Raw genomic sequence first — 16,643 nt, forward strand, 5'->3', positions numbered from 1 at the left:
GGGCAATCCCATCACCTGCTGTGATGCCCACCACCATCACCAAGCATTATTGCACAATACAATAGAATCCTTCTGAGGAGGTTGCATCTGAGCCATGCTATAAATGACAAAGAAAGAGTATTCTGGGTAGAGGGAGCAGCAAGTGCAAAGGCCCTGTGGCAGAAAATTCTGGTGGGTCCTAGACAGTGACAGAGGCCGGAGGAACTGATGTGTATTGAGGGAGGGAGGAAAGCATTGAGGACAGGGAGAATAATGGGGCCCAGGTCATACAGTGCTGTGTAGGGCAGGTAAGGAGGCCAGATTTTATCCTAAGGCTGATGGAAAGGTAATGAAGGGTGTTAAGCATGGAAATAACATGATCTGATTTATATATATATATATATATATATATATAAAATTTATGTATATATGACTCTGGCTGATATGTAGAGGATGATTCACAGATGAGGAGTAGAAGCAGAGGCCAGCTGGGAGGCTGCTATAACAGTCTGGGCAAGAGATGCTCATACCTTAGACTACAGTGCTCCATGTGAACATGGAGAAAAGGGGACAGATTTGAGAGGTGTTCTGGCACACTCTGAAGGTAGAACAGTCAAGACCTGACCTCATATTTGAAGCTGAGCTAAAGGAGGGGAAGGAGTTAATGGGACACCCAAGTTATGATCATACCATGTTTCACGAGTCAGTCTTTTTATTTGATTTTTACAGGTTTGGAAACAGGCCTAAAGCAATCCTATAAATCATGTAGAGAAATAACCACTCAGCTTGGACCAGTCCAACCCAGGCCTTGATCCCTAGCTGTTTGACCTCAGCTCCTACGCTCATAAACATCCCAATAAGCTTCCACAATCGCACAAGGAAGGCAGGAGAGTCAGGAGACCAGGCCCAAGCACTGTTCAGCCACTCGCTGTGTGACTCAGGCAGACCTCTGTACATGTCTGACCCACCCTCAACTGTACAGCGGAAATTACAACAGCTTCACCAGGAGGGTGATGGGAGAATTACATGAAATTTACTCATTCAACCAATAAACACTTATGAAGCGTCCACCATGCGATGCCAAGATGCATATCGATGAGCAAAACAGTAGAAGAATCCTGTCCCTGAGTTGCTCACACACCAGGAAGGAGACACGCAATAATCCTAATAAATAAGTACATTATCTGGTATTTTAGAAGGTAAGAAACGCTATGGGAAAACAAGAAGGCAGAGCAGGGTGGGGGGGACATATGTAAATGTATCAAATCTGCACCTTAGACTTTCACAATTTCATATGTCAATCACACCTCACTGAAAATTAAGAGAATAAGCCATTGCAGCTATCACAATTGAATAATTGTTCTATAAAAAATTGCACGTCTTGACAGATCTTTTATTTTTATGGCTTTCCTTGCTTGGGGACAAGAATCTCTGCTCCCTCAGTTTAACTCCAGAAGGCAAAAGTTCTTTCAACCCAGAGAAATGTCTGTCATCGTTAAAATAAAAGCAAACAGAAGTGCCTGGGTGGTTCATTCGGTTAAGCATCTGACTTCTGCTCAGGTCATCATCTCCCAGTTCGTGAGTTCGAGCCCCGCGTCGGGCTCTGCGCTGACAGCATGGAGCCTGGAGCCTGCTTTGGATTCTGTGTCTCCCTCTCTCTCTGTCCCTCCCCTGCTCATGCTCTCTCTCTCTCTCTCTCTCTCTCTCAAAAACAAATAAACATTTAAATAATAATAATAATAATAATAATAATAATAATAAATACTTTGGGTGAAACAGATGGAATAATATAAAAAGCTCTCTGGAATCCCGAGTTTAATAAAAAAGACAAAAAACAAAACAAAAGCAAACAAACGCACAACCCTCCCACTGCAAGCACTTGCTAAGTGGAAATGTAAGATCCAGTTAAACAGCTCCAGCAAAGCAGCTCCACAAAACCCCTGGAGCTCCAAAGCACCCTTTGTCCTGAAGCACCAGTTCTCAGTGGGGGTGGTGCTGCCCCCTAGTGAAGTGTCTGGAAATGTGGGTCGGGGGCATGTTTCAGATGGCCACTAAGCTCGCACATAAATGTCCTGCCAGACACTTACTCCATGAAAAATAAACATCGTGTGAGCCAAACTCTAACTTCTTGGTACAGGCAAACAAAAAATCATTTCCTGCATGGTTCAAGCATATACCAAATTTTAAAGGAATATAACCACTGGGTAAGTTGAACAAAGGCTGTTCTTTGCTTTGTCCAGAACGTCACCAAAGTGCACCATTTCAGGAAACTGGGTCGTGGGCAGCAACACTGTGGATGGTATTTTCGTTGTTGGTGGTGACACCACACGTCTGTACAAGTCTGCCTTCATAGTTGTGACAAGTCACAGTGATTATATATAGAAGCAATTATCCGACTATATCATTATGTTTTATAGTAGAGTCATATCTAAGCATTTACATATTGAAATATATACTACCTTATTACTCCTTTTAGTTTATTCTGTTATAATATTGTTAGGACATTATATTGACTTCTTGAAGTTATGTGTATATATAGATTCTACTATCTGTGAAATTCATTTCTGGGTAGTAAAGAGCATGTTATAAAAAAATTTTTTTTTCTTTTAGAAAAAGGGGCACGGAGTCTGACTGAAGACTGATGTCATCTAAATGCTACTACTGAGCTTTAGAAAATATGCCCTGTGGATCTGGGCACAATTACTATCCGATCTCTCCATATTTCAAGAGAAACTAGGCATCCAGAAATATACATGCAAGCTCCCAATTCTTAGAGAAATGGCACCAATTTTTAAATATAAACACACATTGAAAAGATCAGTGGTGTCAAAGATTTGGGTGAAGGGAGGATGAATAGCCAGAGCACAGAGGATATTTAGGGCAGGGAAACTATTCTGCACAATACTATAATGGTAGATATGTGTCATTATGCATTTGTCCAGACCCACGGGATATAGCACACCAAGAGTGAACCTGAAAGTAAACTACGGTCCTTGGGTGATAACAATGTGTTAGTGCAGGTTCATCGACTATAATAAGTACATCTCTCTGGTGGGGATGTTGATTAGTGGGGGGGGGGGGGGGGGGAGGCGTGCTCTGCATGGATGGGGACAAGGGGTCTATGGGAACTCTCTGTACTTCCTACTCAATTTCATTGGTGAACCTAAAACTCCTCTACAAATAAAGTGTATTAAATACATATATTTCTATAAACACTATTCAGGCCACAGAATGACATCTTTTGATTCAATGTAGCCTGACTATGATCTCAGCTTTAACATTAGATGTATTTGATGGAGAAACCAGAAGGACGGATGAGCCTCTGCCATGTGTATGTCATCACTGAAGTAGTCATTTATTAAACATATACTTTGTGCAGTTTTCTCTATATTATGCACTTTGTTTCACAAGAAGCTTCTAAGATAAACAGGGTCCATGTCACCGATGAAAAAACAGAGGCTTTGAAAAATCAATGGGCTTGGCTCAACTATTATGAATTATGGTAATTATTGCCCAAAACATTGTAGTACCCGCTGTTTGCCCAACCCTGTACACAGTGCATTTCAAATATTCTTATACCACAATCACCATGTTTAGAGACATATACTTTTATGCCCGCTTTATAGACCATGCAGCTGAGGCTCAGAGAGCAGTACTGGCCCACGCCTTTCAGCTAGAAAGCACCAGAATAATCTCAGGATGATGCCAGGTGGGTCTGGTTGATTCCAAAGCTCATACAATCAACCAAACTGCTGCATTTCCTCTCTAAAAGATAAGCAATACTAACAGCAAGGGTCATTCACCTGTCATAGAAGGAGTATGACAAGTGCTTTGTTCACTGTGTCTACACCAGAGACTGTCAGCCTTGATTACACAGAAGAATCAGCTGGATGTTTTAGAAAGTATCCATGGCCAGGTCTCATGTGAATGGTCTGAGATATGACCCGGGCATCAGGATGTGTAAAAAGTTCCTCCAGGTGATTCCAAGAATTATCATAATCAATCACCAAACCCCAGAGTTGGGTGGGAATCTTGGTGTCACCTCTTGAGCCAAGTCAATTCATTTCTCCATGCCTCAGTTTTCTCATCTGTGACACAGATACCGCTTATCCTCGGAGGCTTCTGATGAAATTAACTATGACTTCCAGGTGACCCACGCACTGGGCCAGGTCAATGGCTTTCCACCCTAACTTTGTTCTAGAATCATCTGGGGGTTTTCTCTCCTGGGTAAGGATGCCCAGGCTCCATTCTCAAAGATTTGTTTTCAGCTGATCCATTTGTTGCCTGCAGATTACAGAGCCTCCCAGGTGATTTGAATATGCAGCAAAAGGGCAGAACCATGCAACCAGGTGTATCTATATTTTGCTTATAAAGTAACTGAGGCTCACAGAGGTAAAATGACTTACTCAGGGTCACACACCTAGAAAATTGTGCTTTGAGCCACTATTCTATGATACCTGAAAACTTAGAAACCTCTTTCCTGTCACTAAATACAGATTGTCGAGCCAGAGAGTCACAAGATCTCAGGGTAAGTATGTCCGTTAAAGGCCACCCCAGTCCCACCTACCCTCTGATGTAACCTCTCTCTCCAAGTGGTCACCATAGTTCTACTTGGATTCCTCCAGGAACAGGGAGATCATTAGCTCTCAAGCTGCCCACTCCATCGTGGGGCAGTTCTGACACTTAGAACTACCTTACTTACTACACAGCCTGTTGAGAATTCTGAGATAGATCTATTTGAACTGATACAGAAAAATCTCCAAGAAAAATTAGTAAGCACAAAAAGCAAGTTAAAGAACTACATGCCTGGTATGATCTAATTATTATGCAAAATACAAAAACCTTCTCAGTGTGTATGTAATTGCATAGGAAAAATATCTGGTATCATAAGAACAAATCAATAACAATGGTTAACTTTAATAAGGAGAGGGGAATTCAGAGGGACAGGTGCATATTTTTTTCTGAATTGTAATGCTTCAATACCTAATAGACTGTTGTGAAAATAAAATGGAATAAAGGAAGTAAAATACTTAACACATGCCTGTCATTATAGGAACATTCAACAAATGTTCCTTAAATAATTTTTTTTGAGAGTGAAAGAGAGAGAAAGAGAATCTTAAGCAGTTTCCACATCCAGCACGGAGCCTGACACAGGGCTCGATCTCACCACCATGAGATCATGACCTGAGCCAAAATCAAGAGTTGGACACTTAACCAGCTGAGCCACCCAGGCACCCCTTGCCAAATATCTTTTAATCACAGAAAAGTTTCAAAAGGATGTCAGTGGTGATTACAGATTTCTTTTTGCTTACCCATTTTTAAATTTTTCTAAAATGAGCATTTATTATTTGTTAACAAGAAAGAAAAAGAAATCACTTCTGTATCAGCTGAGAATACATTTGGCTGCAAGTAACAGAAATATCTTCACAGTGGCTTAGACCAAAAAAAAAGGGGGGGGGCAGGATATCTCTTAACAAGATGTCAAAGTAGGTGGCTGCTATTCAGTCATCAGGGACCCAGAGCCATTGGCCATTCTCAGCACATCAGAGCTTATCACTATGCTTTTCACTTCATGGTCTTAGGGTGGCCACTGCGTCTGAAAATGCTGCATCCAAGCAGAAAAAGGGAGGGGGGATGGTGCCAGCTGTATGTTTTCCCTTTTACTGGGAGATACCCTTGTGCCAGAAGTACCCACAGCAGACTTCCATTTAGGTTCCATTGACCTGATTTGTGTCACTTCTCCCTGCAAGGCACACTGGCAAAGGAAGGAACAAGAGTGTCATAATTGGATTCCACTCATCATGACCCACAGCCTAGAACTGGGTGTACCACTGCCTGTTTAAACATAAAATGTTCCAATATCAAGAAGGAAGGGGGTTTAGGCACTGGGTACACAAGGGTCTTCCATTTATGAAGCCTGAAGCTCCACCTCAAACATCCAGATCGATCATCATTGTTATTTACAAAAATACATGCATTATTAATAATTCCACTTGTAGGCTGCTTACAGTGTGACATATAACTTACTTAAAATCTCATGGGGAACCCAGCAGGGTCAGGGCTGGGATTTACAGGCTTCTGCCTGTGGAGATGAATAATGCTCATTCCCCCAAGTATTTATTTACATCCAACTAAAATATAAGACAGGGGCGGGGGTGGGGGGTGGGGAGAAATATGAATCCTATCTGTAGTGGGGGTGTATACATGTTCAAACACTGTCTGACAGATAAATGGACAAAGGGGAGCAGGTAACAGAAACCCAGTTCTAAGGAGGGATGGCTTAGGTCCTGAGAGAAATTTCATCGTAAAAGGAAAAGGAGACTGGCCCAGAGGAGACTTAACAACAAAATCTGAAGGGCGGAGGGAAGCAGGAGGTTTAGGGAACATGCACCAGCTGGAACTAAGCATAACCCAAATGATGGGATATATGTGTGTGCGTGTGTGTGCGCGCCCTGGGGAGAAAAAGAGCTTTACGAAATAGTGATGTAAAATCTCAACTTGAGTATAGAAAGGACGACGAATTTGTCTTCTCCCTTCACAACAGATACTGAGCTCCCATGACGGTGTGAAAATCAAGAGCCCAGAGAGCTACACAGAAGAGGGTGAGAGTTCTGGTTCTGGAATCAGACTGCTTAAGTGTATACCTCACGCCTACCACCTCTGTGACCTTGGGCCTGATGCTTACTTAATCTCTCATCAGTTTCTTCCTCTATAAAGTGGAAATAATAATAATAATATCTACCTTGAAATACTGTCATGAGCATTAATAAGCCTAGAAATACCTGGCACTTACTAAGTTCTTGCTATTTGATAGCCATTGAAATTATTGGGCAAAAGAGTCAAGATCACCCACAATCCCGGGGTGGGTCTCAGAATGGTTAAGGCCAGCTGCTATTAGAAGCCAGAAGTGGCCTGAGCGTGCTCACGTAACCCTCGCCAGTGAGCATGTGATCACGCCTGGAGCACTGCAGAATTTGAAGGAACTCAGCCCGGCAAACAAAACCACGCCAGTCCAGTCTTTTTGCAGCTCTTGGTCAGAAATAACGAGTATCTGATTCGTGATCTACTGAAACACTCTTTAAAGGACCCTTTTGTCTGACACACCAACTCTCCCCATACCTTGTCAGCACATTTCTCACTACTGAGGATTCATCCAAACCTCCAAAACCCCCTACCCAGCACATATCCTCTCCTCTCCTAAGACTCTGCTGTCTTTTCTCTCTGACAAGCCCATTTTTAGGTAATTCAACAGATATGTCCTTGTGCTGGGCACAATTCTTGGCAAAGGGACACAGGAATGGCAATATGTGGTCCCTACACTGAGGAGCTCATCCTCATATCCCCCTATCTCAGCCACTTCCCAGGATAGAGGATATCCCAGACTACCCTGGACCCAGACCAGAAGCAGGTGCCCAACCCATTAGAGTTCTCCTAAAGACCCCTGGCAGATGACAGGAATGCAACTGAATGACTATTTGCAGCCTCTCCATGACAGTCTGGGGAATGAAGACACTTAGTTGACAGTGGCCTTGGCAGAGCCATAGAGAGATCTCAACACATTTATCAACAGCTGGGGAGCTGCTGTTCAGCCTCACTGACCTGTAAAATCCACACTAAACTCAGGGCTGGCTCTTCAAGCTTCTGAATTTGATTTAGACCCTAGGAAGGGCCCCCAAGGCCTGATAGTGACAAATCACCATTTCTCAGTACTATTCCACTTAATGTGGATGTTTGAAGATTGCTACAAGCCACTGGGGAGAGCCAAACTTGCCTCACCTATGAGGCACCCCCCAAATGCCTCCTCAGTTTGGCACTTCTCCCCCATAAACTCATCACATTTGGAATATTAGGCCAAAATCTGTCTCCTCTGATAGAATATAAGCTCTGGGAGAGCAGGGATCATATTGGACTTATTCATGGATGTACCTCCAGCATCATGCCCTATGTGTTGTCCATAGTAAGTGCTCAATAAATACCCACTGATTTCTTCATACATGATACTACTTTCACAACATACCTTGAAAAAAATACAGTCAATACTGAATCAGTACCAAATAGGATGCTAAGTGATTTACATTCATCATCTTAAACGAAAGGTCAGAGAGATAGGATTTATATCCTAACAGCCCAAACGAATAACTTTGGGCAAAGATTTAACCTCTCTGGACCTCGGTTTCCTAATCTGTGAGAGGAGCACACAATAATAATACCAATGTGTCTGCGAAGTGCACAGCATAGCAGCAACGTTTTTAAAGAGAGCCCGGGCCCCCCTCCACTTACCCAAACTTTAACTACTCATGCCCATTAATTCCCAGTAATCCCACTTCCAGGAGTTTCTCCAATAGAAAAGTTTGCGTGCCTGTAAGAGGACGATGAGCAAGAATGTTCACTGCAATGCTGTTTGAAACAGAAAACTTTATAGTAACCTACGTGTCCATCAACCAGGGATGGTCACACAAATCACAGTACTGGGCATTCATTTCCTGGGGCTGCTGTAACAAATTACCACAAATCGGGTGCCAAAAACAACAGACATTCATTCCCTCACAGCTGGAGGCCAGAAGTCTGAAAGCAAGGCGTCCGCAGGACCAGGCTCCCCTCCATAGGCTCTCGGGGAGAGTCCGTCCCTTGCTTCTTCCAGTTTCTGGTGGCCATCAGCATTTCTTGGTTTGTGGCCACATGTCTCTCTGCTTCATCTCCACATGTGCCTTCCCTATGTGTCTGTGTGTAAAATCTTTTGCATCCCCCTTACAAGGATACATGGGATTACATTTAGGGCCCAATGATAATTCAGCATGCCCTCCACATCTCAAGATCCTTAATTTAACCACATCTACAAGTCCCTTTTTCCAAATAAGGGAACATTCACAGGCTTGTTATGGACTGAATGTCATGCTCCCGACCCCACAAATCCATAGGTTGAAATCCTAGCCACCCTCAGCATGTGATGGGATTTCCAGATGGGGAGGTAATTAGTGTTAGATGAGGGTGGAGCCCTCGTGATAGGATAGTGCCCTTATAAGGAGACACACCAGGAAGCTTGCTCACTCTCCCCTCCAAGTGCACATCAAGAAGAGATCACAGCAAATAAACGGCTACCTAGAACAAAGAGAAGAGCCCCCCGAATGAAACCCACCTTGCTGGCACTTTGATTTTGGACTTCCTAGCTTTGAGAACTGTGGGAAATAAATTCCTGTTGTTTAAGCCATCTGTCTGTGATGTTTTGTTATGGCAGCTCAGGCAGACTAAGAGAAGGTTCCAGGCATTAGGATATGCACATATCTTTGGGCCACCATTCAGCTCACGACATACAGTATATGAGGACTACAAGGCAGTCATCAAAAGGAACAAAGCTATTGCGTTGCTCAGTGACAGGTGATCATGACTTGCCCTGGAGAGTTAGAAGTGGAGACTGAACAAAGGGAACAAAATTCTAGATGGTTCTGACAGTAGAGCTGATCAGACTTACTTACGTTTTGAATGTGGAGGATGAACAAAAGAGAAGACTCCTTCTTCAAGTCACTGCAATAGGAAAGAGACCCAGAAGGTCTAAGGGCTAAGCCTAGATTCTGAATATATACATATTTTTAATTTCTTTTTGGAGCATAACATACATACAGTAAATATGCAAAGCTTCCATACACAGCTTGATGAATTTTTACATTTGTATTCACCCATATGCCAACCATGCAGAGTACCCTATATAACATGATCAGCATCCCAGAAGGTTTCCTTGTACCCATTCTAATGTCTGCATAAAGGTAACCATTTTGATGTTTATACATTTAGATGTTCTCAGATTCTTAAAAATCCTTGTATATTTTGACTTCTATAGGTGTGGATGTTTTTGAACCGCATACAGACATAACTTTTTCACATTGGGCTTCTCTCACCTGTCATTACATCTGTGAGGTTCATCCATATTGCTGAATGTATTCATACTTTGTTCTTTTTTATTGCTGTGTAGTATTCTATTGTATCAAGATGAAACCCATAGGGTTTGCTGATGGGGCATGGAAGGAGAGGGTTTGGGGCTTTTCTTCTGTGTCACTGCAAGATGGAGTTGCCATTAACCTGACATGGATTACCCTGGGGGAGGTGAGGTGGGCAGAAGATAAAGATCAGGAGCACACGTTTTTTTTTTAAAGTTTATTTCTTTATTCTGAGAGAGACAGCAAATGAGCAGGGGAAGATCAGAGAGAGAGGGTGAGAGAGAGAATCCCAAGCAGGCTCTGCACTGTCAGCATAGAGCCCCATGTAGGGCTTGAGCCCACAAACCATGAGATCATGATCTGAGCCAAGATCAAGAGTGAGACACTTAACCAACTAAGCCACCAAGGTGCCCAGAAGTTCAGTTTTGAACCTGGTAAACTTGAGTTGCTTACTAGACATCCAAGTGTTGATGGTGAGTAGGCCATTAAATCATCAAGTGATGAATTACAACAAGGTGGGGTAGCGGGTGATGGAGAGATGACAGGAGATGCAGAGCTTGGGCAGGGCATGGGGGGTGTTGGGAAGGGTAGGAAGTAGCATGTATGAGCAAGCAGCATGCCTGCCTTTCCTCAAGGAGTAGGAGGTATGTGCAAGAAAAGCAGCCACCACCTGAGAGGGCTCTGGGGGAAGCTGTGTCCTTAGGGACACATTAGAGCAACAGGGGAAAGAGGATGTCTACAGATATTGTACTGCACCAGGCTCACAAATTTTCCAGGAGCTTCTCATCAACTCATAACAGACAGGATTATGGTGCCATGCATCATGACCATCCCCCATGCTCACCAAGCGAATTAGCTCCTGGGTCTTCTTCACAACACACAGCGTAGGCTTGACCGAGAATCAGGACACCAGAGACCCAAACCCACGTCTGCTGCTAAAGTGATGTGCGGTATGAGGATGGCCCTGCCATTCTCTGACCTCAGCTCCTGCCTCTTTAAAAGGGATGAGAAGAGTGTAGATTAAGAAAGTGTGGGTGTTGGGGTCAAGCAGACCTCATACAGTAAATGAGGTTGGGCCTCATTAGCACCCTCTTCTGAGAACAGTACCTGATTTTCTTTAAATGTTTATTTATTTATTTTTGAGAAAGGGAGAGCATGAGCAGGGGAGGGGCAGAGAGAGAGAAGAAGACAGAGAATCCAAAGCAAGTGTGACACAGGGCTTGAACTCATGAACCCTGAGATCATAACCTGAGCCAAAGTCAGATGCATAACAGATTTAGCCACCCAGGCACCCCAGTATTCTGATCTTTTTTTTTAAGGAACCACCCCCCTCACACACACACACATGCATTCTCAGCCCTTGATGTTCAGATGGAGCTGATGACCACCCCACCCCCCACCCCTGCTGATCCATGCTTAGCCAATCAAAATCACAGTGATTTGTTTTGGGATGTACACATGACCTAATTAATGTCAATGCACACCAACCCTGGGATGTTGACTGAAACCCCTGGGGGATGATGTTCCCTTCCATTGCACAACTCAGCCAGTAGACTATAAGCCTACAGCTGTTGGAGGGCATGATGCTTCTTGCAATATGGGTTGAATTGTAAAGAGCCTTTGATGCTCTGCTATGAAGTTGAGGGCATCTCCAATTTTTTCACCAAAGCATCTATATACAACTGAGAACAAATTCAATAGCTGTCCATTCTGAAGTGCTGAGCTCGTGAACTGAACTACAAAATTTCCCCAGCAACATTTGTCTTAGCTTATGTACATGCATGTGTATTTTAATTATTTGCTTATACAAATACAAACAAAACTATTTGTTTATTTGTGTGTGTGTGTATATATACACACACACACAAATATATGTACATATATATACATACACACAAATACACATACACACATATACACACACACATACACATACATACATGGCTTTCTGTCTCTCCTGGTTCACTGTCACCCATCTTCAGGGCTTCGGGTGTCCCAGTTTAAGAAATATGGCTTTAAATAAGAGGCAGACACAGAGGTTTTTGTGGAGTGGCATAACCTGACCTTAACTGTAGGTTTAGAACATAACTCCAGGCCACGATACCTTTTGTCCATAATTTCCAGGCTCAGGGTTGCAGCAAATGTCCCTTACATCCCATGTGAACCTTGATAAGAGGTCCAGGCTGTGACCTCATTCTGGAATGTTCCAGGCACCCCACTCATTCACTCATACTCAAGGCTTCTTCACACGTCAGCCTGACCTTTCCCAAGGACACCAGAGTCCTCACTGCTCCCATGAAATTTTTATTTCCCCATGGGGCCGCACACTGTGGGGAGATAGCTACATCCCTGCTAAATTGCTTTGATAAAGTTGATTATGGACCACATTACTGAGCTTTTGGAAGTTACATTAAGGCTTTGAACTAAAATCTGTCTTAGTACCGACCTAATCCTCAGGAGGATCCACTTCTACCTTCTTGGGGTCACCCTGACATATGTGGAATCCTTACATTCTAGAAGAGTGACCCATAACTACTAGGGGGAGTTTGTCACAGACCCTTTTAAGAACATGAAGGAAAGGCCTGGACCCTTCTAGCCAGGAGAAAATATCTTTGGGGAGCATGGTATAACACAAAAACCCCACTCGGAGGCTAGGTTAAAACCGAGGGATGAGAACATCAAGACTGAAAGAAATATTGGAAATTATCTGACCCAGCTGCCCCACTAAATAATAATAACAATAATTATCATGATTAGAAGAGCAACTGTCTATTCAGTACTTACTATGTACTCTGCTAAGACTTTACATACATCATATCGTTAAATCCCCACAATAACCCACCCTATTAGGTACTACTTCATCCCCACTTTACAGATAAGGCAACTGAGGATCCCAGAGTCTAAGTCACTGCCTGTGGGTAGGGAACAATTGAGTGTCAGAAGCCAACTGACTCCTACATCCTTGCTTATAAGTGCCATGCATTAGTGCCTGTCATTCATAGTGCTTATGGTCAGCCTTGGTAGCAAGTTACAGGAGCCCACTGAAGCTACTACTTTAAGAACAAGGGGGGTTGTTACAAGGAAGGATATCAGGGTGTTCCAGAATCCATAGGCAAGGAATTAGCTGGACCGCAGGAATCATCTAGAACTAGATGCAGTTTTGCCATAGGAACCAAAAGGGCAGCTGTCTGTTATGGATTGAATGTTTGTGTACCTCCCAAAATTTATACGATGAAGCCCTAATCCCCAATATGACTGTATTTGGAGATAGAACCAGTAAGAAGATGATAATGGTTAAATGAAATCATAAGGGTCAGGCCCTAATTTGTTGGGCTGACGCCCGTATAAGAAGAGGAAGAGACACAACAGGAAGGCAGCTATCTGCTAGCCAAGAAGAGAGCCCTCCCAGGAACAAAACCCTGCCAGACCTTGATGTTGGACCTCCAGTCTCCAAAACCATGAGAAAATAGATTTCTGTTGTTTAAGCCATCCAGTCTATAGTATTTTTTTATGGAAGCCCAAGCTAACTGAAACACCATCTCCCTTTTTCTCTCTTTCTCTCCCCTTCTTTCCTTCCCCCTCTCCCAGCAAAAAAAGAAAATCAGCAAAGGGAAAGCTTAGGAGCTGGGTTTCCCTAGCATGAAGACTAGGTCACCAGCCAGAGATGACCTCTCAGAATGACACATACCCAAAATGAGTGAAACCCTGAAATTGCAAGGGTCTCAAACTTAAATGCATCAAGGAGCCAGGCAGTGAGCTGAAGTGAGTGAAATGTGTTGGCTGTGCACACAAGGGAGAGGTGGGAACTGAGAGCCCCACGAAAAGCACACAGACACATCTCAACATCAGCCAGCCTTGCTCTGTTGATATACAAGTCAAATGCTGACAGATTGCACCCTCTTGTTTCCAAAACAGAAACTCCTGACCTGTATTTTCATGTGCAATCTCCAGATTTTTTAAACATTTCACACTTGTACAGTTCAAACTAAATACATGCATGGGCAAGCTATTTCTAGACTGAGGGCAGCCAGTTTGTGTACAAAATCCATGTAGAATCCATTTGGGAGGGAAGGAGGACAGCCAAATGAGGACATGCTATGCAGTCAAGGGCTTGGGTTCAAACCCTGCATCCAACACTCACTTTCTGTGTTACTTAACAGGTCACCTAATTTCTCTGATCCCTCTGAGCTAATCTTCTTTTAGTCCTGTTGTTTCTAACATTTTGCCAAAACAAATAACGTTGCTGTAAATCACACTGTACACATGTCACTCTGTATCGGGCAAGTGTATCTGAAGGATGAATTCCTGAAGGGGAGACTGCCAGGTGTCACAAGCTGGATTTTTTTTAGAAGAGACACTAAGATAGTTTGGGCTGCAAAGTGTTTGTTAGGAACATATGTCCACACAAAAATTTACAAGTGACTATTCACAGCAACCTTATTGATTAATAGCCAAAAAAAAAAATGGAAATAAATCCAAGTGTACATCAACTGATGGATGGATGAATAAATAGCACAACCACCCAATAGAATAGTGTTTGACAATGAAAAGGAATGGGCTACTGACACATGCTACAATATGAATAAACACTAAAAACAATATGCTAAATAAAATAAATCAGACACAAAGGACTGAATGATTCCATTTATCTGAAGTGTCCAGAATAGGCAATTCTTTAGAAATTTAAAGTATATTTGTGCTTGCCTACGGCTGGAAGGTTGGGGGCAGGGGATGAAAAATGAGTGCCAATGGGTATGAGGTTTCCTTTGGGGTGATGAGAATGCTCTAAAATTGTGATTCACAATTCTGTGAATACACTGAAAATTAAACTGTTCACTTTAAATAGGTAAATCATGTGGAGTGTACATTATATTTCAAGAAAGTTGTCCAAAAAGATATTGAAGGGAAGGAAGAAGAAGCAGGATCGGGCAAACAAAAGAGCCTAAACTGCAATGCAGCCCAACAAAGCCACTCAACCAGGCAGAGAATGACTGAGCCCAAATAGCCAAGCCTCCTACCCTGTCTTGCTCAGTTACTGGATGTTGACTGCTCCAGAAAGCCGTGACCTTGGGCGAGGGAGCTCTCTGCAGCTGTCAAAGGAGCTGACAGTTGGAAGCCATCTGCTGACCACACTCCCCACAGCAGGGTGGCATGTCCTCCCTTGAAGGGGAATCTGAACAGCACATCTCCCCATGCACCAACCCAAGTCAAAAGGCAAACAATGAATTTTGATAACTACAGCCATACCTCAGGATTGTCGCTGTTATCATTGACATGGAAGAATTCCCTAACCACCAGCAATATTTTTATATCTGGCAGGTGGCATACTATTGAACAACAGTGGGGGATACAGTTTAGAAGACCACCCTGAGGAATACCCATAACGCCACATGAAAGACTTGTTATTTTCTCCTATAAGGATCAGGAGCCCTGCCGTGGTTCTGTTGTTTTCCCAAGAGAGCTGACATGATGTAAAGCTGTATTTTAGAAGACTCATTTCAGTGAGAGTATGCAAGATGGATTAGAAGGGGGAAACCCAGAATACAGGGAGACTAATTAATAGCTTGTTGGTTGGAACCACCCAGCCGTGGGGTGGGGAGGGTGGGTGGTTGCCCCCAAAAAGAAAGGAAGGTACAGAGGGAGGAAGTTTTGCATACGCGGGAACTGATGAGACCAGAGTATAAAGGAGAAGGCAACTCCTTTCAGTTTGAGCGGAGGGGCACTGGATGGATGATGTCCTGGCCCTATCCAGCCATGATGTTGACTTGGTAAGAATCTTCCCCAACCACCCATAACCTTCCATATCCACTATCACCACCATCACTTCTTGCTTGGATAACTCTACAGCCTTGTTGCTGATCTCAGAACATCCACTCTGGCTTCCTGAAATCTATTCTCCTTAGAACAGCCAGAGGGACCTTCTTAAAACTTAATTCAGGTCCGTCACCCCCGCATTCAAACTCTTCCAAATGCGCCTCACTGTCCTGGAGATAAAGAACTATGGCTGCAAGGTCCTTCATTAGCTGCCCCTGCCCAACTCTCCAGCCTCATTTCTTACCACTCCCATTACTTTCCTTATTCTCTTTATTCTCTGAAGGTTCCATGCTCCCTTTTGCCTCTGAACAGCACACACATGCTATTCCTCTGTGCTCAATATTCCACAGTCTCTAGTCTACTCCTACTTAAACTGTAGGTGTCCAGTTAGATGTTGCTTAATCCAGGAAGCCTTCCCTGACCACCATCCCTCAAGACTTGGTGAGATGCCTATGGCAGATTGCGCAAACATGGCACCAAATAATTCCTCCGTCTCCATGTGTGCCCACAGTGCTCTTCCCAACACGAGATGCAAGGTTCCCCCCAGTCTTTGCGTCAGGCTGGCTGTTGATTTGCTTTAACCAATAGAGGGCATCAGAAGTGACTTTCTAGAGCTTCAGATTCCAGACCTTAAGAGGCTACAAAGCCTCTTCTGCTTTCAGTCAGAAGTCCAGGAGACAGAGGCACCATGGGGAGGAGAACCAAGGTCCCAGATTATGAGTGAGAACCAACACCATGAGAAGAATGGCTCAGCCACTCCACCAAGTCCTGGGATAGTCAAACCATCCCTCTGAAGTACTATATATGTGACAGGCCATCTAGGATCCTCCAGTTGCCCAAGCCAAAGCCACATGGAATAGCAACAAGCCATCCTTCTGAGCCCTGCCTGAATTCCCAACCCACACAGTTGTGATTCAT

The sequence above is a fragment of the Neofelis nebulosa genome, chromosome 11 (assembly GCF_028018385.1).
Source record: "Neofelis nebulosa isolate mNeoNeb1 chromosome 11, mNeoNeb1.pri, whole genome shotgun sequence".
Classification (NCBI taxonomy): Eukaryota; Metazoa; Chordata; class Mammalia; order Carnivora; family Felidae; genus Neofelis; species Neofelis nebulosa.